The sequence below is a fragment of the Lynx rufus genome, unplaced genomic scaffold (genome assembly GCF_022079265.1).
Source record: "Lynx rufus isolate CCGP_SWC_20201006 ecotype Redwood Valley unplaced genomic scaffold, mLynRuf1.p SCAF_21, whole genome shotgun sequence".
Classification (NCBI taxonomy): Eukaryota; Metazoa; Chordata; class Mammalia; order Carnivora; family Felidae; genus Lynx; species Lynx rufus.
The window spans coordinates 15,413,471-15,438,269 of NW_025814836.1; the positions used below are offsets into that span (position 1 = coordinate 15,413,471).

The 24,799-nt window shown below is 42.0% G+C and overlaps 1 long non-coding RNA gene across 1 annotated transcript; it reads right to left on the reverse strand.

Moving 5' to 3' along the window:
- Positions 1 to 839: 839 nt before the first annotated feature.
- On the reverse strand, positions 840 to 9,463 carry LOC124517393 (uncharacterized). Its single transcript, XR_006963437.1, has 3 exons — positions 9,281 to 9,463; positions 3,172 to 3,269; positions 840 to 1,264 (listed from the first exon to the last, which is right to left on the reverse strand). It is a non-coding gene; the product is annotated as an uncharacterized LOC124517393 (long non-coding RNA).
- Positions 9,464 to 24,799: the final 15,336 nt, after the last annotated feature.

Genomic DNA, 24,799 nt, shown 5'->3' on the forward strand with positions numbered 1-24,799 from the left:
AGATCGCAGCTGGTAAATAAGATGTTACAGCGAAGCTTGAAAAGCCGGGTTCTTTCTCCTTTGTAAAGGCCCTACCTGCATAACATGAAGGGGCTCGGTGACAGACACATTAAAACACCATTAAACTGTGAAATAGAACACAGTGTGAAAATAGATTTAACCTTCACAAGTATATCGATCTCCACCCAGCGCCGTGCCCAAGTTCTGGGACAACTGTTTTATAATAGGTTTTACTTATTTTCCTGTTGCTGTTCTGACTTCCTCCGAGGAGGGTGTTATTTCTAAAAGCCCCCTGACCGCGGAAGGAAGCAGGTTTGCTTCTCAGGCAACGCCTGGCCTCGGAAAGCTCCCGCCAGCTGCTCGGCAAACAGAAATCAGTTTGGTGAAAGTGAGGAATGAGTTTGCGGCGGCCGCTGGGATAACAGAGGCCCAGGGAGGAGGAGGAGAGCACTGCCAGTTACTTGCAGGGTTGGGAGGTGGAGATGAGGTGGGTGGGGGGAGGAGAGAGAGGTGGGGTGGGGGGAGGAGAGAGAGGTGGGTCCATGCAACTGTGGACCCTGGCAGGATGGCTTTTGTGGGATGGCTCTTGTGATTTAGTTTTTGCTTCAAAATGCATCTACAGACACGCACACACTCACACACACACACACACACACACACACACTCAATACTCTTCATCTTAAGGAAGAAAAGGGAATCCATTCCCTGGGACAAAAATGCTCCAAGAGCTGTAGCTCTCGCAATAATTTTCTGTGTAATTTTTGGCCACATGAGCAGATTAACAAAGAGGAACACAAAGCCAGCAAAAAAAAAAAAAAAAAAAAATCACTTACTTTTCACGGAAACGTTCACATTTAATGTTGCAGGAGCTTAGAGGGCCGAGCAAATTGGAAGATACATTTCTATCTCAGAGTGAAGAAGAAGAAGCCCAAGTATCTCCGAAATGTGAGACTTGACATCACTTTTTTTTTTTCCTTCAGCCACCTTATTTGCAAAACGAACATCTGAGGTGCGACCCTTTCCTAAATCGTAGCCAAATCAGAGGAAAAACATAATGAAGAGACCAGCATGCGGCAAAGCGTCCGATGCACCAGTGAACTTGGTTTGCAGGCCAGGAAAAGTCAGCGAAGCTAATAGCCAGTGGTGTTCTGTGTGGATCCCGACATCGTCATCAGAGAAAAGATGTCCATGAGGTTGCTCAGATTGGAACACTCAAGCCCCCAAATCATGTTCTTTCTAATTCTTGTATTGAGGATTCAAGCACCTTTAATAAAATTGAATACCATTTTTATACAAAATTTCTTTGTAAAAGGGATACAAATTGCTTTTTCTTTTTTTTTTTAATTTTTTTTTTCAACGTTTATTTTATTTTTGGGACAGAGAGAGACAGAGCATGAACGGGGGAGGGGCAGAGAGAGAGGGAGACACAGAATCGGAAACAGGCTCCAGGCTCTGAGCCATCAGCCCAGAGCCCGACGCGGGGCTCGAACTCCCGGACCGCGAGATCGTGACCTGGCTGAAGTCGGACGCTTAACCGACTGCGCCACCCAGGCGCCCCACAAATTGCTTTTTCAATGTTTATTTATTTATTTTGAGAGAGAGAGATGGGGGGAGGTGCAGAGGGACAGAGAGAGAGAGAGACACAGAGAATCCCAAGCAGGTTCCACCCGGTTGTGGGGCCTAAGCTGAAATAAAGAATCAGATGCTTAACTGACTGAGCCACCCAGGCGCCTCTAAAAATTGCTTTTTAGCATGAAAATTAATCTATGCCACAGTAGTAACTGCATCATGCTTAATGGTGAACAAATAAATTCTCTTTGGGATGACAAACATAATGAAATTTTCTCATTTGATTATTATTATTTAAAATTATTGTGTAAATAATAACTGATGAGATAAAATATGAAAATGCAATAATAGTTCTAATAATGAAAGGGATAAAGAATAAGTTGCCCCGGGGGCGCCTGGGTGGCTCAGTCAGTTAGGTGTCTGACTTCCCCTCAGGTCATGATCTCGTGGTTTGTGAGTTCGGGCCCCACGTGGGGCTCTGTGCTGACAGCTCAGGGCCTGGGGCCTGCTTCAGATCCTGTGTCTCCTTCTCTCTCTGCCCCTCCTCTGCTCACTCTCTGTCTCTGTCTCTCTCCCAAAAAGAAATAAATATTAAAAGAAATTAAAAGAATAAGTTGCCCATAGATTACATGACTGCCTACCTAGAAAAGTTAGTGAGATCTATTAAAGTAATTAGAACAAACGCTTGATTTAAATACATTTTAAAAACATAGAAAATACCAGCAAGATCCTGTATTAAAAATGTATCTACTTTGAAAACAGAATAAGAAAAGGATCCCTCCTTTCCAAAAAGATTGCACCCAGTTGCAACCAAAAATATAAAATAAAGTGTAAATAATCCTCATAGGAACTGAGTAGAATTCATATGAGGTAAAAAACAATACTATAGGGGCACCTGGGTGGCTCAATCGGTTAAGCATCCAACCTCGGCTCAGCTCATGATTTCGTAGTTCATGGGTTCGAGCCCCACACTGGGCTCTGTGCTGACAGCTCAGCCTGGAGCCTGCTTCAGATTCTGTGTGTCCCTCTCTCTCTGTCCCTCCCTCACTCGTGCTCTGTCTCTCTCTGTCTCTCAAAAGTAAATAAACAGTAAAAAAAAAAGGTTAAAGCTGTAAAATATTATGTCATGTTCACATATTGACAGATTAGTATCGCAAAGATTGTAAATCATCCACAAATAGTTTACGAATATAATGAAATCGCAGTAGGATATTTTCGAGCATGGAAAAAAAAATCTTCTGAACGTTTAGGTAGAAGAAGAAGCTGGGACAGATAGCCTGGAACTGTTTAAAATGAAGAAGGATAGGGGCGCCTGGGTGGCTCAGTCGGTTGGGCATCCGACTTCGGCTCAGGTCACGATCTCACGGTCCGTGAGTTCGAGCCCCGCGTCGGGCTCTGGGCTGATGGCTCGGAGCCTGGAGCCTGCTTCCGATTCTGTCTCCCTCTCTCTCTGCCCCTCCCCCATTCATGCTCTGTCTCTCTCTGTCCCAAAAATAAATAAACGTTAAAAATAAAATAAAATAAAATAAAATAAAATAAAATAAAATAAAATAAAATAAAATAAAGAAGGATAGGGAATAACATGACCAACCCGATGCTCACCATTCATTCAGTAGATACTTGAAGACCTACTGTGTGCATTTTGCTTGTGGCAGATCGAGACAGAACAGACATGGCCCGGCCTTCAAGGAGCTTATGGCCTAGTGAAGGAGAGAGAGATTAAAAAGTGATGACACTGGGGCACCTGGGTGGCTCAGTTGGTTAAGTGTCCGACTTCAGTTCAGGTCACGATCTCGCAGTCATTGAGTTCGAGCCCCGCATCGGGCTCTGCGCTGTCAGTGAGGAACCTGCTTGGAATTCTCTCTCCCTCTCTCTCTGCCCCTCTGCTGCTTGTTCTTTCTTTCTCTCAAAATAATATATATATATATGTATATATACATATATATATGTTTATATATATATACATATATATATATATATATTTTTTTTTTTTAAAGAAGGATGGAAAGAGAACAAGAATTCCTAGGAGAAAGAATGCAGGTTTGAAAGGGCTGCAATGAAAAGATCTTGGCACAATCAAGAAACAAAAGGAGTCCAGCATCAACAAAACAATGGAACTCCAGAGAAAGACGTAGGGTTAAGGGGGGGAGAGAAACAACCGGGGCCACATGCAGACCATGCAACACGGAATAGATTTTATCTGAGTGCAGTGAAAGTCTCCCTAAGGGTCCTGAGCAGGGAAGGTGACGCAATAAAATGAATGGTTTAAGGAGTGTATTATTTTCTGTTGTGTGGGAAATGCACACAGGGCGACTCGGTGGTGAGCTCAGCAGAGTGAGGGCGCCGGAAATGGGAAACTGAAGGGTTTGACAGACGTGTAGAAGGTAGAATGAGTGAGAATTGGTGATTGATCGAACGGGAAGCCAAAAGACCTGTATAAAGCTGATCTCTCTTAAAGTTTTTCTCTGGTGTAAGAAAAGACAGACTGATCATTACAAACAAACAAACAAAAAAGACAGAAACAGATCCATATGTATATTATTATAAAATACACTTGGCATTTTAAAACAGTGGGGAAGAAGGAATTATTCATAAAATGTATTTCAGCAATTGGCTAAATAATTTTAGGGGGAGAGAAAACCTGATAAGGTCTGTACTTCACTCACAATTTCTGCCAAATAAAAATAAAACATTAAAAGTACTAGAAGATAATATAGGTTGATTTTTTTTTTCGTTTTGTTTTACTTCACTTTATGCTTTCCTCGCTGTTGGACATCAGGGACAAACATGAAATAAAAATACTCCTTAGTTCATGACTGTCATCCATCAGTCTGTAAAAACACATTCTCCCATTTTTTTTTTTTTTTCTCCCTGTCCTCATTCCCATTCTACTTCTCTGGCTTCATACACTCCAACCCCACCCAGCATCCACTCTGATGTTGTTAATAGCATTCCCCCTTAGGGTTAGTGAGCATCTGAAATGCTAACACGGTGAGAAGCCCTTTCAAAAACACCTACCACTTAGGGGCGCCTGGGTGGCTCAGTTGGTTAAGCGTCTGACTTCCACTCAGGTCATGATCTTGCAGTCTGTGGGTTCAAGCCCCGCATGGGGCTCTGTGCTGACAGCTCAGAGCCTGGAGCCTGCTTCGGGTTCTGTGTCTCCCTCTCTGTCTGCCCCTCCCCGACTCATGCTCTGTCTCTCTGTCTCTCAAGAATGAATAAATGTTAAAAGAACAACAACAAAAAACACCTACCATTTCCCTCTCTCTCTTTCTCTCTCTGTCTCTCAAAATAAATAAATAAACTTAAAAAAAAGAAGAAGAAGAAAGGGTCAGCTGGGTGGCTCAGTTGTTTAAGCATCTGACTCAGTTTCAGTTCAGGTCCTGATCTCATGATTCCTGAGATTGATCACCGCATCAGCCTCTGTGCTGACAGCATGGAGCCTGCTTGGGATTCTCTCTCTCCCTCTCTCTCTGCCTCTTCCCCCTCAAAATAAACTTAGAAACAAAAAAGAAAACACCCACCATTTATATCCCTTAAGTAGATATGAACTCATCTTAAGTTTCTTATTAAATTTTCCCATCGAAGAATACCTCTTTCTTTAATCTAACCTTTATTTTTTTGTGTGTCTTCCAATTCTGTTAGGGTTTTCTTCATACAAGCTTGCTTATTCTTTATTAGGTAAAACCCAGGCACTTTAGGGCTTTGGTTGCTATTTTAAAAGGTATCATAATTTTTATTTCCTTTTCTGAATGCTTATTCCAAGTATTGATTTTCAAATTTTATTCTGCCTGCTCACTTGAAAAACAATGTTGAATTAGGAAGGACTTTTTAAAGCATAATGCCAAAGGCAGAATGCAGAAGAGAAAAAAAGAAACATTTATTCGCCAAGAAAACCTATCAAAGTCAAAAAACATGACAATTGGGGAAAAAAATATTTGCTACACATATGACAGAAAAGAGACTAATACTCTAAGTATATACAAAGCTATTACAAAACAAAAAAGAAAATTGTCAAATATGGGCGAAGACCAGGAAGAAATTATTAAGGAAGAAATGGAAATATCCAGGAAGCACGAATTAATGCTCAGTATTATATGTAATCAAAGATCTGTAAATTAGCAGGAGAAAGCACTTTTGCATTATCCTCTGCATTAGTCAAGATTCATGTCATAGTGACAGAATCCCAACACGATGTACATTATGCAGAGGGGGAAATGATTGAATCGGATAACGGGGATATCTGGGGGTGAGCCTTGCTTTGGTCCCAGGGGGTCCTAATAGCTCCCTCCCATCTCCTAGTGTCATGTCTATTGGATTTGATTCTGCAGGCTGACAAGATAGCTGCCAGGAGCCCCTTTCAGCCTGGCAAACTGAGATAAAAATCTAACAGCTCTCTTCAATGCCTATATCTGAAACCTAGGAAACTTCCGGTCCTGGTTGGGTCTCTTGCCTAAGGTCAATAGAGAGTAACACTCCATAAGCAGAAGAAAGAGCCAGGGAGGGTATTTTTTCGATTCATCAAATTTTAAAAGCCCCAAATCCTCATAAACAAACAAACAAACAAAAACCAAGAAACTGATTGCCCGTGGAGAGCATCAGATATGAAATTGGAGGGTTGCCAAGGGTATACTCTGTCGCATAATTTTCTTCGGGACCTCATTACACTGAGAGTCACCTCCCAAGCCACTACTGGGGACTCGTGGGCTGGCGTGGTTTGCTTTAGACATTATATCACCGTCCTTGGAGAGAAGAGCTACTTGTGGACAGAGAAGGGACAATCCCATCTTGAGGGACGAAAGCAAGCGGGGGTAAGGTCTAAGATGGCTAGGGGCGGGGGAAAGTTGATCTAAACTCTCCGAGAATAGGTCTCTCTTAGAGAACAGTGTGGTCTGTGCTGAAGGTTAGTCACAAACACAATCTCAGGCATGTGAGAGGCACACTCATGTTTATTTTTTTCTCCCCGCTAAATTGATAGGTTGGCAGGTTTGAGGCCCATGTCCTTTAGAAATCCCACGGCACAGCTTGGAGTTTTAATACAGCCAGGAAGGCAATAAACAGCACGAAGGTCACTCAGAGCTTCTACTGCGAAGGGAAAAGGTTTTGTTTTATGAAAAATACAAAATGTAGGGATGGCGCGACGACGGCAGGGAGCAAATAATGGCATTCCTTATTCCTCTGGAACTTTTCAGAAAACCCGAATTCCCTTGGACAACACATCTGCCACCTTCTAGATTTAAATACCTTGAAATGGTAAATGGCCCTTGCAGGTCTGTGTGGAGAAATGAAGGCACTATAGCCATAGGGCTTGGGGAAGTTGCACAAGTGTGTGGTTCGATGCTTCCTTCTTTGGGTGTGGGGATATCTCAGCACCCAGCGCGAATTGAGAAGATAGTAAAAGCCTGACCGGTCATCAATGGAGGGGAGCTTAGCTTCTCTCCATTTAACTTAACATCCCTTCTACATGTCCACCTGCAAAGCCTCCGTGTTAGATGTTAGAAGACATTTATTTTTATTTTATTATTTTATTTTATTTTATTTTATTTTATTTTATTTTATTTTATTTTAGAGGGAAGTGCAGAGACCAAGACAGAGAGAGAGAGAGAGCCTTCAGCACACTCCATGCCCAGCGTGGGACCCAATCTCACAATCCTAAGATCATGATCTGAGCCGAAATCAAGACTTGGATGCTTAACCATCTGAGCCACCCGGGTGCCCCAGACATTTGGGGACGAGGATGTCTCCATTCAAGAAGAGTTGAGCTGAGCCTATGCATTCTTCTGATACAATATGGAGTCATTGCAGAGGAACCAAGGACGTGTAGGCATCAAAGCAGGAAAGGTAGGGGCGCCTGGGTGGCTCAGTTGGTTAAGCATCCAACTCTTGGTTTCCGCTCAGGCCATGATCTCACGGTTCATGGGTTCGAGCCCCACATCGGGCTCTGTGCTGACGGCACGCAGCCTGCTGGGGATTCTGTCTCCCTCTCTCTCTGCCCCTCCCCTGCTTGCTCTCTATCTCTCAAAATAAATAAATAAACATTAAAGAAAAAGTTTTAATAAAGAAAAAAAGCAGGAAAGGTAACGCATCGTGGCGAGGCTCCAAAAATATGCCTTAGAGAGGTGCAATGTGGGGAAAGCGCTGAAAATGAATGGTTGTTACTGGGAGAGAGAGGGCAAGAGAGAGGAGAAAAGGCGATTTCAGATCAAAGCAGGTGTGCGTATTAAGGATTCCAGGGTAGGACATTTTGAGTGCAATTGACCGTATTTCTGGAACAGTATTATTATATACTTCTAAGAGCTAGGTTGGGGGGGCGCCTGGGTGGCTCAGTCGGTTAAGCGTCCGACTTCGGCTCAGGTCATGATCTCGCAGTTCGTGAGTTCAAGCCCCGCGTCGGGCTTTGTGCTGACAGCTCAGAGCCTGGAGCCTCTTTCAGATTCTGTGTCTCCCTCTCTCTCTCTCTGACCCTCCCCCATTCATGCTCTGTCTCTCTGTGTCTCAAAAATAAATAAATGTTAAAAAAATTTTTTTTAAATAAATAAATAAATAAAAGCTAGGTTGGGGCCAGCTATTGTCCACGTTGTCCAACACGCCCTGCGTGTTGGAAAAGAAAATTGCTCACATGTATTACTATTGTTTGCGCACTGCTCCTTTCGCCATACTGGACTGAAAGCTCTTGGAAGGCATGAACTATACATCTGGTTCCGGCCTGGCAGGTATCTAGATGTGTGTCTCACCTAGTCAATGGGAACGGTCCTTTGCCCCAGTCCACTTCATTGCCCTGAGGAGAGCTCTGTTGGAGTAACCCTCCTGACTTCCCTCCAGCACCTTTATCAACATGCCTCCCCAGGGAGGAAGAAGGAGATCTAGCCACTCGGATCTACTTCCTCTTTCTCTTTGGGATCTGCCTGTCTACACCGAGTGGGCCTTTGGCTCTGCTCCTTTCTGCCCTGAGTCTTACAGGATCAGACAATACCCCCATGTGGGGAGGGCTCTGGCATCCAACACTCTTTTAATCTTTATCTATTTTTGAGAGAGAGACAGCGTGTGAGCAGGGGAGGAGCAGAGAGGGAGACACAGAACCAGAAGCAGGCTCCAGGCTCCGAGCTGTCAGCACAGAGCCCGACGCGGGGCTCCAACCCATGAACCGGGAGATCGTGACCTGAGCCGAAGTCAGACGCTCAACCGACTGAGCCGCCCGGGTGCCCCTGGGTCTGACTATTTAATTCTGGGGTTCAGTATTCAGAAACTTAGCCTCAATTGTTCAGCAGCAGTAATACAAAAACATTTTCACCTCCATTTGTTTGACTCCTGCATCTATCCCTTGGTCAGATGGCAAAGGGGGTGCTATAGCCCCCTTAAATGCTATCAACCCCTGCGAGTGGGCACTCAGTGTGGGTTGATTGGGAGAATGTACACGTGATTTAATTATTGAAGACCAGAGGATATATAAGAAGCATCAAAGTCCCCACTCGACCCATCTATTGCTCTGTCAAGGCCCATCTGTGACCATGTCCACCTGACAATAGAATCTTACCATCAGGGCATTGGGGGGGTCACCATTAATTGATCACTTTCTCTCCTGTGTTCTGAAATATCTGATTATTTCCTTCTTTTCTCCTCTTCTGTGTAATAGATTTCTCAATTCCTGGAAATATTCCCATCACCTTTCACCCTTTGGAAACCATCGCCTCTCTTTCCCCACTAATCCTACCTCCTGCAGCTGCGGCGTTGCTGATTTTCTGGTCTCCCTTGCTGCAGCCAGGAATTTTAATAATCCTTGAAATTAGGAATACAGGAGCTCTCATTGTTACGGCATCCCCGTCTGCATTGGGACATACCTATTGCTAGAAGACGACGTTTCCAGTCTAAAAAAAAAAAAAAAAAAATGAGCCTTCACGTTCCTGGTACTTTCACATGTCACTCGCCAAGGAGGTGTCCCACGCAGCAAATGGAAGACGAGGGAGTTTTCTTTTTTTAAAAAAATTCACGTTTGAGGGGCGCCCGGGTGGCTCAGTCGGCTGAGTGTCCGACTTCGGTTCAGGTCATGATGTCGCGGTTCGTGAGTTCCAGCCCCGTGTCAGGCTCTGTGCTGACAGCCCAGGGTCTGGAGCCTGCTTTGAATTCTGTGTCTCCCCCTCTCTCTGCTCCTCCCCTGCTCACACGCTGTCTCTGTCTCAAAAATAAATAAAGATTTTTTAAAAAATTAAAAATAAATAAACATAAAATTCACATTTGATTTGAGTTGCGTCTCATTGTAGAATACACTAATACTTCTAAAAACTTGATGTCACATTTTCTCAAGAGCATGCCAACTAAAACAAGAAATCCACCTGCAGTTCAAAGCTTGTATTTTAATGTTCAAAGAGCTTTCTGAAACTGGATGGCCGCCTCTCTTCCAAAGTTTCTTTCCAAACGATGAAACTCAGAGATAAGTGGGACTAAAGTCAGTTGCGGATATGACTCAAAAGTGAGAAAGATTAAGAGCTCAGCCTTCACAGATCTCAGGACAGAAGTGTCTGAGCATCAGTGTAGAATTAAAAAAAAAAAAAAAAAGAGGGGGGCATAGTCCATTGAACATGGAAAAACAATTAAAAAATATATTGAAAGTAGAAAGAAAAAGAGAAATCATTCCTAATTAATTCTGCTGCCCTGCTCAACCCCAGCCTCTTTGTAATCCTACTGGGAACATCTTTATTGATCTGGGGGTCCTGCATCAGGCTTCTGATGCTTATCTCAGCATAAAAACAGGCTCTTGTGATGAGCAGTGATTTAATTACATGACAATCACCGTTAACAATGCATGGCGAATACCACAAAAATATGCAGAGCAAGATTGGCCCTGATAAGTGCAAAGAGGTGGCATTGACTTTCAGTAAAGTTTCTGGCTACGGTTCTACTGATCCTTCCCTCTTAGGAGAAAATAATACTCAGTGACTTGAAATGTCTAAGGACTGACTTCACTGGTTCATTTTTAAGTAATAATAGGAAAGTTTAAACTTTAAAATATTAGCTTTTATTATATTTGTAGAACTTCTCTCTAAAACCTGAGAAATAGACATATCATGAAGCTTTGTGACAAAAAATTAAGGGGCTTTAAAAGGCAGAGAATTTCTCCCGTGTGAGATCCTAAGACTCGCGCAGTGTTTGGGTCCACAGTCGGTATTCAAAAATTAGGGAAGGAACGAGTTGAAATTGAATACGATTTTACAGTATGACCCTTTCCGAATAAAATTACAAGTGTCTTCAGACGTGTTATTATGCCTAGGCTTCTAGATGTATCAAAGCACATCTTGAAGTCTAGGTGTATTGGAAACAATAAACTACATTCCTGTCTTTATCACTAGACTAGCACGGGTTAATCAAAGCTAATTACTAGTTTAGAATAATAATGTCGTGGTGTTAATTGACACAGGTTGTTTTTAAATCATGTGAACAGATAAATATGTAAGTAAGGGCCAAACGTTGGGTTTAAGTTGATTTCATCAAACCTGGTTAACTGAACGGGGTGGGATGGCTCGTCTTTAACGGGAAGCTAATAAAATTAGAGCATCGTGCAAGAGAGAATAAACGCAAAAGAGCTGAGAGAGTGGAGGAGTCATCACAGACGAGAGCTAGGGAACAGTGTGGGGGTGAATGGAACATGCTGAGAGCAGGGTAGAGGTGATGCCAATAGGAGATGGCACCAATGGCGTCCCCACACAGGTGGACTGGAGAAGGGAGAGATTTCGCCCTTGGCGATACTCAGAAAGCTCAGCTTTAAGTTGGCAAGGTGTCAAAGGGGCATGAAGGAGAAGAGGTTCTGGGAGAAGGGGGATTCGCAGCAAGGCAGCATGGTCTTGACCCATAAAACTCAAGATTTCTTCTTGTGAGAATACCAACGGATTTTTCTTAAGGCAGGAGATGTAACAGTCAAGGGCACAGGCTCCAGAGCTAGCCTGGCTGGATTTAAAGCTCAGGTCTATTCCTTACAACCTTGAACGATTTCCTTAACTATCTGTGCTTCACTGTCTTCATCTGTAAGACGGGGGATAATTATAGCACTACCTCACATAGTTGTTTTGAGAATTAAATAATTATTCTGTTTGAAATACTTAGAACAGCCTAAGTGTCATCTGTTAGTAACATCAACATTCAGAGCGCGGTGACGGCAAGCTCAGAACAAAGTCTTTCTTACTCCAGCGTTTGGAAGGACCCATCGGCTGGACCAGACTCGCTACCTACCCGAACGGAAGCCCGTGCTGCCGGTGGGCACAGTCTTCCCAGACAGAGATCTTCTTCCAAAGGCAGACTTATCCTGAGAAGGACCTACTTGTCCTTGAGCAGAGAAAACTGCAGCTCTTGCCTAGAACGGTCAATCGAGTTCTTTGGTCCAAAATAAAACGAATCACGAATGGATCCACAGACCTGTGAGGAAAAAAGTAATGTGAAAGAGGAACCAACATGAAAAAAAAGATGACTCAGGAAGACATATAAAAACACAAACAGAGGGGTGCCCGGGTGGCCCAGTCGGTTAAGCATCCGACTCTTGATTTCCGCTCAGGTCACGATCTCATGGTTCGTGTGATTGAGCCCTGCATCGGGCTCGGTGCTGACAGCGTGGGGCCTGCTTGGGATTCTCATTCTCTCTCAATCTCTCTCTCCCTCTCTCGCTCACTCTCTCCCTGCCCCTCCCCCGCTCATCTGTCTATTTTCTCTCAAAATAAATAAAGTTAAAAAAAAGCACAAACTGAAAACAGAAAACATTCTATTACCTTCAGATTTGAGAATATAGGAAGAAGAAGAAGAAAAAGAAGAAAAACAACAACAACAACAACAACAACGACAACAGCAACAACAACAGAAATATATGCTATGGGAAAAATAACAAATTTAAACTATGATTGGTCAAATTAGACAATTAACGTTTATTTATTTTTGAGACAGAGAGAGACAGAGCATGAACGAGGGAGGGTCAGAGAGAGGGAGACACAGAATCTGAAACAGGCTCCAGGCTCTGAGCTGTCAGCACAGAGCCCGACGCGGGGCTCGAACCCACGGACCGTGAGATCATGACCCGAGCCGAAGTCGGATGCTTAACCGACTGAGCCACCCAGGCGCCCCTCAAGTTAGACAATTAATTGAAAGATTGAAACAGAAACTCAGAGAAGTTTCCCAGAGATTACAACAAGGGAGTATCGTGAAATCAACACTGAACCTTTGACCTAAGACAAGGGTGAGTACCAAATAAGTACATTTTGAGACAGTAAAAGGCTCCAATACTTAACTTTCTATATAGTCTGTCTTAGAAGTTTGTTTCTAGACATACTTCAGCATAATCAGAGAGAAAATCAAGGAAGAGAAGGGCATGTGGCCCCAGATGCTGTAGATAGGACCCAAGAGAAGAAGTAGCAGGTGGGCAGGAAATGAGGTGGGTGCCCATAGGGCACTGGCATCCTGAGCTCAAACCCGGAGGAGTTGAAACACGGACTAAAATCAACAGAACAAAAAAATAAAGGCATGTGGTCTTTAGGCTTAAAGAAAAAGAAAATTCAAATGTAACCTGGACTTACTTCACAATATAGAAATCTATACATTAAACAGTATGGATTATCCTCATCCGACACAAAAATGTCTCATTTCCAATAATGAGAGAAAATACCTCGCGCTTTTCCAAATTGCTTAAACAGCTGGTCTAGCTCTCTTCTCTTATCGCTTTCTATCTGCATGAAATTGCCAGACTTTCTCCACACAAAGCCCCCATTTGACAAATCAGAAAAGCAAGACCCAGTGGCACGAACTGACTTCAGTTCACACAGCTAGAAGTTAACTTTTCTCCTGGTCTTGGCATTAAAAAAAAAAAAAATTCTCTGCAAAATTGAGCCCGGCTAAATGTATGTCCTAAATGATAGTAGGGGGCAGGAGTAGACGCCGGCGGTGGAATTTTCATTCATCAAGCGTTAAAATGCAAAACCGCTGTCCAGTGCAGGGATTCACCTTTGTGGGAAATGACGACTAACGTGATCCCTCACGTCAAGATGACAAACCTATTAAAACGTGATGAATTCCTCAGGCGAACACTTCTCATTAGCCTGACCTGTTGTCTGTTTGCGGAAAAGCATACGTGCACTTCCAAATGCGTGCACCTGATATCTCTTTGGCGGATGGAGTTCCGTGCAGCTCACTGATTTTTAAGAGAAAAGAGATTTGGAGACAAAAGAAATGCCGCTGGTTGTTGGCTTGAGGTTTCAGCAAGGTTCAAGTCTGCCTTTGCCACTCACAGCTTAAGTGGTATTTCTATTATTGTACAATTTCTAGCTTTACGGTTTCCAGTTCCGACATAATCATTTCCTAGCGTGAATCAAAAGTAATGAAGCTGTGTGGTTCAGATTTAAGTATACTATTAAGATAATCAACGACTTCAATCCAATCTTGGGCCAAATCCAGCGAGCAAATTCCCCAAACCAATCAATTGAAAGGACTTGAATTTTTAGATTTAAGCCTCTAGTTTTGACAGCGTGTTCAAAAAGAATTATGCAATTACGATTGGCAATTTGGGATTTTCTGAAATGATAGGAGACAAGCATAACATGGGTGTGTGAAATCGAAAATTGGGGAAATAGAAGCCGAAACTCTATCTAATGACGAGTTTCAACATCCGCTTTGGCTGAACATTGAGGCAGCGTTGTTGTACAACAAAATAGGCTAATCTAATGCCAGGATCTTGAAAACTGGACATGTTTCATGCACAAAGCCAGTCTGTAGGATGCTATTCCTAAGTATCTCATCCTATTACCCTAGTGGAGAAACTTAGTTACCACGTACTGCACCTTCGTACTCAACGGTTCAAGAGTTAGTATTAGCCATGACATCAAGAATTAGGGTTTTAGAGTTCTGGCTTTTATTTGGTTCCCATCCTGGCTTTACCATAGGAAAGCATTTCCTTCTCGGTTCAATTTACAACAGGATTATCATCCTTCAGTTCTTTACCTCGGGACCTGACCATTAGTTGGCTGGGAGCCTCCTTAATGGAGTTTTAATGATGGGGAATACCTCTAAGATAACTAAACGCCCGTGACTGTCTACACAGCTCTTTCAAGTGCTGCTACTACCAACCTTTTACGTTAAAGTTTACAAAAGGGCAGAATCGGGTGGAGAACATCGATTTTCTGATTCTTAGTTTGATTCTCTTGATATCCTCCCACACTGCATTCGAGACTCGATTAAGACACGTTCTCATTATAAATAGGATGTGGTTTTTTTTTTCACGTACTATTGTTTTTTCAGTGATCTAAATAAAGTAGGCCTGTGTGTATGTATATATGTGTGCATGCACTTGCCCATGTGAAGGCGTGGGCTTAATCGACACGAGCATAAGAAATTCTGCTTTGGGGCGCCCGGGTGGCTCAGTCAGTTAAGGGACCAACTTCGGCCTTGGGTCATGACCTCGTGGTGTGTGGGTCCGAGCCCCGCGTCCGGCTCTGTGTTGACGCTCAGAGCCTGGAGCCTGCTTCAGATTCTGTGCCTCCCTCTGTCTCTCTGCCCCTCCCCCACTCTCTCTCTCTCTCTCTCTCTCTCTCAAAAATAAATAAAACATTAGCAAAATTAAAAAAATAAAAAGATATTCTGCTTTGAAAATAAATATGGATGACAGAATCCCCTCAAAAAACAAGAGAGAAATGTGCTTCTATCAGAATTTGTCAATTTAGGTTAGAAAACCTTAGTAAGTGTGGTAGGCAGAATAATGACCCATTATGGAGGTCTACATCCTAATTCCTGGACCTGTGACTATGTTAGGCTACATGGCAAAGGGGAGTCAAGGTTGCTGTTCATATGAATACACACACACACACACACACACACACACACACACAGAGTGTTTCAAAGTCCTTGCACGTGGAATAGGGAATTGGAAAAAACCAGAGGAAGGTAGAATGAGAAGGACTCTGCACAACATTGCTGGCTTTGAAGAGCCAGGGTGTGGGAGTGGCCTCTAGAAGCTGGGAAATTCAAGAAAACCAATTCTGCCTTGGAACTTCTAAAAAAAATGTAGTCCTGTTGATAACTTGGTTTTAGCCAAGTGAGATCATTTGGGACTTCTGATTTCTAGAACTATAAGGCAAATTTGTCTTGCTTTTTTTTTTTTAATTTTTTAACGTTTATTTATTTTTGAGACAGAGAGAGACAGAGCATGAACAGGGGAGGGGCAGAGAGAGAGGGAGACACAGAATCCGAAGCAGCCTCCAGGCTCTGAGCCATCAGCCCAGAGCCTGACGCGGGGCTTGAACTCACAGACCACGAGATCGTGACCTGAGCTTAAGTCGGACGCTTAACCGACTGAGCCACCCAGGCGCCCCTTTCTTGCTTTTTTTAAAATATTATTATACATATATTTTTAACGTTTATTTATTTTTGAAAGAAAGAGACAGAGCGTGAGCCAGAGAGGGGCAGAGAGAGAGGGAGACACAGAATCTGAAGAAGGCTCCAGGCTCTGAGCTGTCAGCACAGAGCCCGACGCAGGGCTTGAACTCATGAACTGTGAGATTGTGACCTGAGCTAAAGTCAGACACTTAACCCACTGAGCCATCCAGGTGCCCCCAAACGTTTTATTATATTTTTTTTTAATTTAAGAGAGAGAGAAAATGCAAGTGGGGAAGAGGGGCAGAGGGAGAGAGGGAGGGAACCTTAAGCAGGTTCCACACTCAGCATGGAGCCCAATGCAGGGCTCGATCCCAGGACCCTGGGATCATGACGTGAGCTGAAATCAAGAGTCGGATGCTCAACCGAGTGAGCCACCCAGGTGCCCCCAAATATGTCTAAACAAGACGCTAAATTTCTGGTAATTTGTTATAACAGCCATAGCAACCAACACAAAGGAGTCTCTTTAATGCATCCTATCGTTTTTGACCTGAGAAGGAAACCCTGCCTCCAAATTAGACCTCACTGAATATTTCTGCTTATGATCCAACTGGTGTTGTTTAATGATTCTGGGAGACTTTATTCTTCCAGGCATTCTCACTGTACTTCTCTTTATTATACTTCTAAGCAACAGTGAAAGAAGGGAAAAAATAGCCTGGTGTGTAGTGTTGAGCCAATTTCCATTAAATGTTTATCTCTCCAAATAGATGTTGTTTTCCCAATTCAGCTAATGTGATACGAAACTTCAGTAATTTGTATTTTCGGTTGCCTACGAAATTTGGATATCTACAGCATCAGAATCCACAATATGAAAACACTTGTTTATAATTTCTCATGTATTTTCATTGTCTTTCCTCGCATTATAACAACTGGCTATTATAAAGAAGATGAAAATGAATCTTTGTTGTCAGGATTCTTATTTTCTTCATGATAGCAAGTACTCAAACTTCCTATTACATAGTTTAATACACACTGATTAAGTTACTAGATCTTTACATTAAAAAAAAAAAACAAACAAACCCTGTGAATACTGAGCAGTTAAGGTATTTTGAACAGCTTCCAATAATTTAGTTTTATTTATTTATAAATTATATGTTTATACAAGATTATTAAAATATTATATACTTTCTGAAACATGTCAGACAGGATTTTTTTTTTCAAAGTTTTTATTTATTTTTGAGACAGAGAGAGAGCATGAACGGGGGAGGGGCAGAGAGAGAGGGAGACAGAATCGGAAACAGGCTCCAGGCTCCGAGCCATCAGCCCAGAGCCCGACGCGGGGCTCGAACCCACGGACCGCGAGATCGTGACCTGGCTGAAGTCGGACGCTTAACCGACTGCGCCACCCAGGCGCCCCAAGATTTTTTTTTTTAATTAGATGAAAATAAGGAGAAATAAGAGTGTCTGTCTGGCTTAGTCAGCAGAACATGCGATTCTTGATCTCAGTCAGGGTTGTGAGTTTGAGCCCCCCATTGGGTGTAGAGATTACTTAAAAATAAAATATCGATCAATCAATCAATCAATAATATAAATAATATAAGTAGGCCATAGAATGGAGGAAGTAAAAACGTAAGTAGAAGTACAAGGTATTAAAACCTTAGAGTTCGTAGAGATAGGCTTGATTCTTAATCCACATGTTTCCATTTTTTGGCTTTGACCAAGATTCTCTAAGGGCTTGGCTCCCCCTCTGCACGATGAGGATAATAACTGTAGTGAGAGAAATTCAGGGAAGATGATGAAGACTATATATATTATACACATATATAATCTTTCCAAATCATTTCATGAAGGCAAGCATAACCAAATCCTATCTATAACAGAAGTCACCCAAAGTAGGTAACATGACATCCCCATGAACTTCAACATATAAACGGGTGAGGACAAACTTGACAGTTTCAAGACCTACATGATATCAGCAAAGGAGGCATGGGACATCGGATGGATCTGAGATAAAAAAAAAAAAGAACAAAAAAACCTAATGAACCAAACAACTCAATTCAAATTTCCAAAAAGTACTCAGAGGTATGGCAGTCCTTGAGACTAGCAGGGACTTTTGCACATTTCAATTTTTAGGCGAGTGCCTGGTAAGGTCTGAGCGAGCTGGAGCCATCTTGGTACTATGAACACTCAAATCTCAAAACCAATAGACCGAAGTTTCCTTTTAGGACAAAGTTCCCCCCGCCCCCCCACCATAAGTTAAAAACTGCTATGACTGGAAATGAAATCGAATGCAACATGGAGAAAAGGGTGAAGGAGGCAGAAGGTTTAGACACCAGTGTTAAAAAGGAGAATACAAAGCATTCAAAATGCAAAGCCGTGTTTGTTAATCGCTTTGCAAGAACAATAGCTGTGAAGCTATTCTGACCCACGTCTCCAGCCTAAAACAAGTAGAAAAGCAATAAATTGCACTGCGTTAAAATTTAGAGTTTCTTTTCATTGAAAGACATCATTGGCAAGTCATAAGAAGTAAAAAGGCAAGTCATGACATGGGAAAGATGCTTGCCATCCATATCTCTGACAGGTGATTCATATGCAGATTATGCGTAAGGACATTCTATAATGCAATGAAAGAAAGCCAGGGTAATTCACATAGGAAAAAAAATGGCAAAAAGTTGAATAAACACTTCACAAAGGAGAATTACAGGTGGCTCTCTTTGTCCACAGGGGAACACGCTAAGATTCCTAGTTGATGTCTCAAACCTCAGATAGCACCGAACCCTATGTATATCACGTTTTATCCCATACATCCCTTGGATAATTTATAAATTAGGCCAGTAAGAGATGAACAACACCGCCTAATAATAAAATAGAATAATTATAACAACATACTGCAATAAAAGTTATGTGAATGTGGTCTCTCTCTCTCAATATCTCATATTACGCTGTACCTCATCCTTCTCGTGATGATGTGAGATGATAAAATGAAAGGAGGTGAAAAATGCAGATGCTGTGATGTAATTTTAGGCTATTACAGACTTTCTCACCATTCACCAGAAAGAGGATCATCTGTTTCTGGACCATGGTTGACCACAGGTGACTGAAACTACAGAGGGCAAAACCACCAAATAAATTTGTAAAAAGCAAAAATATATATAAAAACTAAAACTTTCCCTTTTTTCTTTTTCTTTCTTTTCTTTTCTTTTCTTTTCTTTTCTTTTTTTTTTTACAAAAGCCATCATAATTGATAAGGGAGCATGAGGCAGGCTGAGGGCAAAAATACAAGCTAGCAACCCCCCCAACCCCCCAGCCCCCAACCCCACCCCACCCCCACCCCCAGGGTGGGATGGGATGTGTGTGATATTCCCCAGGCACTCCTGGCTGCCCTAGGACAAAGGAAAGGAGAGAAAACCAATGGTTAACTGATAGACACCACAGTCATAAAGGATGTGAGTCTCTATCAGTTTACAAATATCTTCCTAAATTACAAGAAAAAGGCATCTTATCAATAGCCTAATCTCCAGAAACCCATAGACTTGGTTTCCCGGAGCCCCAACATCACCCCTCTACAGTGATATGGGGAACAAAGGCAAGAAAAAAAATGGCAGGTAAAATTAAATTTCCTTATCACCTGCAGCCCACCGACAAATACTTGAGGCAAATACAGAGTAGAACATTTCTCCAGGGACCCCTTACCGTCCTAATGTGAAAGCCTCACTAGAGGGAGAACAACCTTAGCTTTGACAATAGCAAGGCTTCAAGTAGCTTAGGAGTCCTCTTTAACATATCAAAGTCCTTCTGGAGGCCTATCTTTTGACTTTACCTTTCCCACCTTCATAACTGGCCACTGGCCACAACCCCAGTGCAGCTCTTCCTGCTTTAATAAAATCACGTTTTGTTGCACCAAAGACATCTTCAAGAATCCTTTCGTGGCCATCAGCTTCGGACCACCCCACCATCACCCCAAAACTTTATCAATAATTAGAGTTTAAAGATGACAAACTTAGGAGAATATTTGTAACTTACATCACGGGGCGGGGGGGGGGGGGTAGGGGACAGTGCTGTATCCAAATAGTGAAAGAAAGGTATGAAGATGTGCCCGGCTTCTTTAGTCATCAGGGAAATGCAGATTCAAACCAAGAGATACCGCTGTGCAGGCATCCCCAGAGGTAGAATGGACCAGGTGGAGATATGCAGTGTTGGGGAGGAGGTGGGGCCATCGGAACTCTCCCACAGCACCGATTGAAATGCAGATAGGTTCAACCACTTGGGAAAACTGAGGGTATTTACTAAAGCTTGATGTGCATACCCTATGACTCCGTAAGTCTACTCCTCCGATGTACTTACTCAGCAGACCTTGAATATTGACTGAAATTCCATTTTGAATAGGCACACCGTCTACTTGGGAAAAGTGGACAACGCTGGATAACAAAGGTCCAAACAGGCATTTTTCTAGTAAAATTATTGAACTTCCAAGGAAGAATAGTAAGTTGCTTTTAAGTAATAGAAAAATCAGACAGACATTAGACTTTTTGACAGCAGCCTCTATGACAGAAGAAAATCAAATGGATTTCAAGGTACAAACAGGAAAAAAAAGAAACTCAAGTATTTAAAAATAAAACAAAACAAGTAAAAAACAAGGGTGAGTTCTCCTGTTGCCTGTGAATGAGGAAAAGTTCATTAATGATTAATCAGAATCCAGGAACAATATGGAAAAAATATAGATTAAGTGATTTTATCGGACAACCAAAAACATATATATACATAAACTAAAACTTTCTTCTTTTAATTAGAGTTTTTTTACAGTTCAAAAAATGACAAACTTGGAAAAAATATTTGTAACTTATATCACAGATAGCTAATATTCCTATATAATTAGGTTCTAAAGATAGAAAAAAATGCCAAAATTCCTCCACAAAAAAATGGGCTAGATAAGTAATCAGACAGCTCAAAGCAAAAGAAATGCAAAATGGATGTTCAGCATATGAAAAGCACTTCTCACAATAAGAGAAACTCTAAACTATGCTAAAATCCTATTCCTCACTTGCCAGATTGGAAAAATCCAGAAGTTTGTCAACCTACGAGGTTGGCGAGGCTGGAGGAGACAGGCAATCCCAAACACCACCGGACGATACAAATTGTAAGAGCGCCGTAAAGAAGAATTTAGCGATATTTACCACAATTACATATATACTGACCAATAAATCCAACTTCTCAAGATCTATCCAAAGGAATCATTGGTAAAACTATAAACGCACGTACGTGCCAAATAGTTCGTGGCAGGGTCATTTGCAAAGCACTAGATGGAAAAAAAACCAAATATCTATTGCTTGTTACATTCAAGCTGCCAAACAGAATGTGATCACCTTTTAATACTGCGGCGGGGTGCTCTCCAGAGCTGGGTGTTCCATAAAAGATTAAGTTTCATGGAAATGTTTTAGTAGATTACCTATTCTCTAAGGGGGTGGGGGAGAAATATATGTGTGTCTGTGTGTATGCTAGAAAACTGAAAAAAACATAACGGCAGGGAAAGCCATAGAATTTGTTCTAAACGGTTACTTATGGGAGCAGGAGACAATGATACGGACGAGGCAGCGATAGAAATCAGACTTACTTGATTATATTTTGTGTTGTAGATGTGACTTTGGAAGGGAGTGACCTATTTACCTATTATTTAAAAAATTAAATATGAAAAAGGCCATCCCTAAAAATGAAAATAAGTTAAAACAAATGAGCCTACATATGTCGGCAGTTGACAGCACAGTGCCAGAGAGAATCTATTCTAAGTAACTCAAAAACAATAAGTTGAAGAACTACATAAATACATGAACAAATTTCTGTGACGTTATGAGTGATAGTGCTATTCTCAGACTATCGTGACTGTGTTCTGGGATAAATGATATGTTTTATTATGTAATATTCTAATTATATCATTAGGAAGGTTATTGAAAACTGGGATTCTCCATTTGGGGTAAGACACACAAATAGGATTAAAGAATTTAAGTAAAAACTCTGTAGTTTGAAGTATCAGCATGAATTTATGCTGTATATTACTTTTTTAATGTTTATATACTTTTTGAGCTGTCAGCCCAGAGCCCGATGTGGGGCTCAAACTCATGAATGGTGAGATCATGGCCTGAGCTGAAGTTGGATGCTTAACCGAGTCACCCAGTCGCCCCTATGATGTATATTATTTAAAAAATATTTCTTGGGGGCACCTGGGTGTCTCAGTCAGTGTTCAACTTCGGCTCAGGTCATGATCTCACGGTATGTGTGTTGGAGCCTCACATTGGGCTCTGCACCGACAACACCAAGCATGATTTGAATCCTCTGTCTGCCCCGTCCCCCTCTCTCTTTGCCCCTCCCCCCTCTCAAAAATAAACATTAAAAAAAAACTTCATATGGTCAGAAGCTCTATAGGACAAAACACCAGTTCCTTCAACTAATAAATTGCAAGAAAAAAGAACAGAGTAGAAACAGAATAACTTAAAGAGATTTCAAAATAGGCATAGACGTATCAGAAAAGTCACAATATGTAGACTTATTCAGAATTTGATTCAAATTATAAATAAGATAATTTGTTACAAAAGCAATTAATACTAATCCGGAGGTCCTCAATGTGCTATAGCTTATATCATGGAAATAGTGCATCTTATTTTCACCTGTGAGATTCCACTAAAATAGGAAGGAAGGCTAATGAACATATCAACTTGGTGGGTTGCAAGTTATTTCAGTTCTTTCTGGGAAAGGTTAGATGTAAGTGATTGAATAGATACTGAAAAGGGAATCGTCAGGGTAAGTGTATGCTTAGTTTAGTAAATGCTTAATAAATACTGCCATCAGTTTTCCAAAGTGGTTGAACCAACTTCTTTCTTTCCTTCCTTCCTTCCTTCCTTCCTCCCTCCCTTTCCTTCCTTCCTTCCTTCCTTCCTTCCTCCCTTCCTTCCTCCCTTTCCTTCCTTCTTTCCTTCCTTCCTAACTTCCTTCAAATTATTTTTAAAAATTTTTAAAGGTTTTTATTTATTTATTTTGAGAGAGAGAGAGAGAGAGAAAGGGAGTCAGCGAGGGGCAGAGAGAGAGGGTAAGAGAGAGAATCCCAAGCAAGCTCCTCACTGCGAGGGCAGAGCTCCACATGCGGCTCTGACGCACAAACCACACGAACATGACCGGAGCCGAAGTCAGACGTTTAAACAACTGAGCCACCCAGGTGCCCCAAAAGTGGTCGAGCCAATTTAAACTTCCACTGGCCAGGGGTGATAAAAGCTGCGGAGAAAGGGGAAAACATGCAAGACATTCGGAGGCCCCAGACCCAGGGACCACCTCCTTACAGAACTGGTAGGTGATGAACCTACCTGCCAGTGACTCAGAAATTCCTCTTGGCTGCAGCTGGTAAGGTTGGGTCTCCACGGAGTGGAGAAGACTTGGGAACAGAGGACAGCTCATGTCCTGGCAGCAAAAAGAACTGTATATCCTAGTGGTTCTCAACTTAGGGAGATTTTGAATTCTCACACGCCCCTGAGCGTTTGGCAATATCCGGACACATTTTGACTCTCACATCCTGCCAGACCCGGGGAGATCCTACTGGCCTCTAATCGGTACAGATCAGGGATGTTGCTAAATGTTCTTACCGAGCTGAGTATCCTATCACTCCACGGCAAAGAATTATCTGGCTCCAACGGTCAATAGGGCCCAGTTTGAGAAACTTGACGTGTACCCTTAAGGGGTGGTAATCGAAAGGGGCACAAAAGAGGCTTCTGGAAGGCTGCCATATTAAGTTTCTTGATCTGGGTATTAGTTTCATGAGAACAGTCAATTTGTGAAAACTTAGGAAGCTGCATACCTATGTTTTGTGCGCTTTCCTGTGCACTTTCTTGTGCCCTTTCCCTAATTCAATAAAAGTGAACACTATGTGCTGAGCATTTATTTTCCTATGCAAAACCTTCATAATTTGAGTGCTATTATTTCTATTGTAATGATGAGGAAACTGGGCTCCAGGGAGATAACCGGGTTGCCCAAACACAGCCAGTAAGTTGGTGCCTTAGGACCAAACCTTGGATTTGAACCCTTATCTTTCTGGCTCTAGGTCATTGACCTCATCCAACTCTAAGCTAGCAGCAATCAAATGCTAATGAAAGGCAGTTGAAAAAAACAAAAACAAACGAACAAAAAACCTGGCTTTTTATTTTGGTATAGCCCAAAGTTGGGGTCAACCAGTCCTCTGAATTTTCTCCCTTTTTAAATTGTCTATTTTAGGACACGTAAGATTTTTGTTGCCTCTGAATGAGGGAATGGACAGCTATACAAAAGAGAAAGTGGGTGAAACACAGATCGAATAAGGTAGCAATTTTATAGGTTATCAAGGCATTGGGAGACAAGTTTGAAACTACTAAAGTTTAACACTAACTGGGAAGTTTTAGGACCACATGTGAATTGAATTCGTGCACACTCCCACAGGACTGTGAATAATCGAAATCCAGGCTAAAAACCAAGGGTTAGGAGAAAAGGAGGCATTAATTATTAAATAGCTGTGACACTATTCATTTGGAAATCTTTCACAGGAACAGCCAATATGAATACTCAGTAGAAATGGACAGCATGAGCAAGTAACCATTTATAAGAAGCAAGGGAAAAGAATGTCAGGAAACCTCATCATTCAAAAGTCAATAGTTCTAAAATTGCTCAGATTTCAGCGTATTCCCTACTCCCCAAGCCCCCCCACCCCTGCCCCCCTGCCCCGACCATGACTGTTTTTGAAGTGGTTCATGTAAAATCAAGAATTGGAGCACAGATCAAAACCATAAGCCCAGACATACCATGTGAATTATGCAAACTATCTTTGTAATTGACTAAAACTACGATCTTAAAGTGCCTTGACCATGAATGACCATCAATACATGGT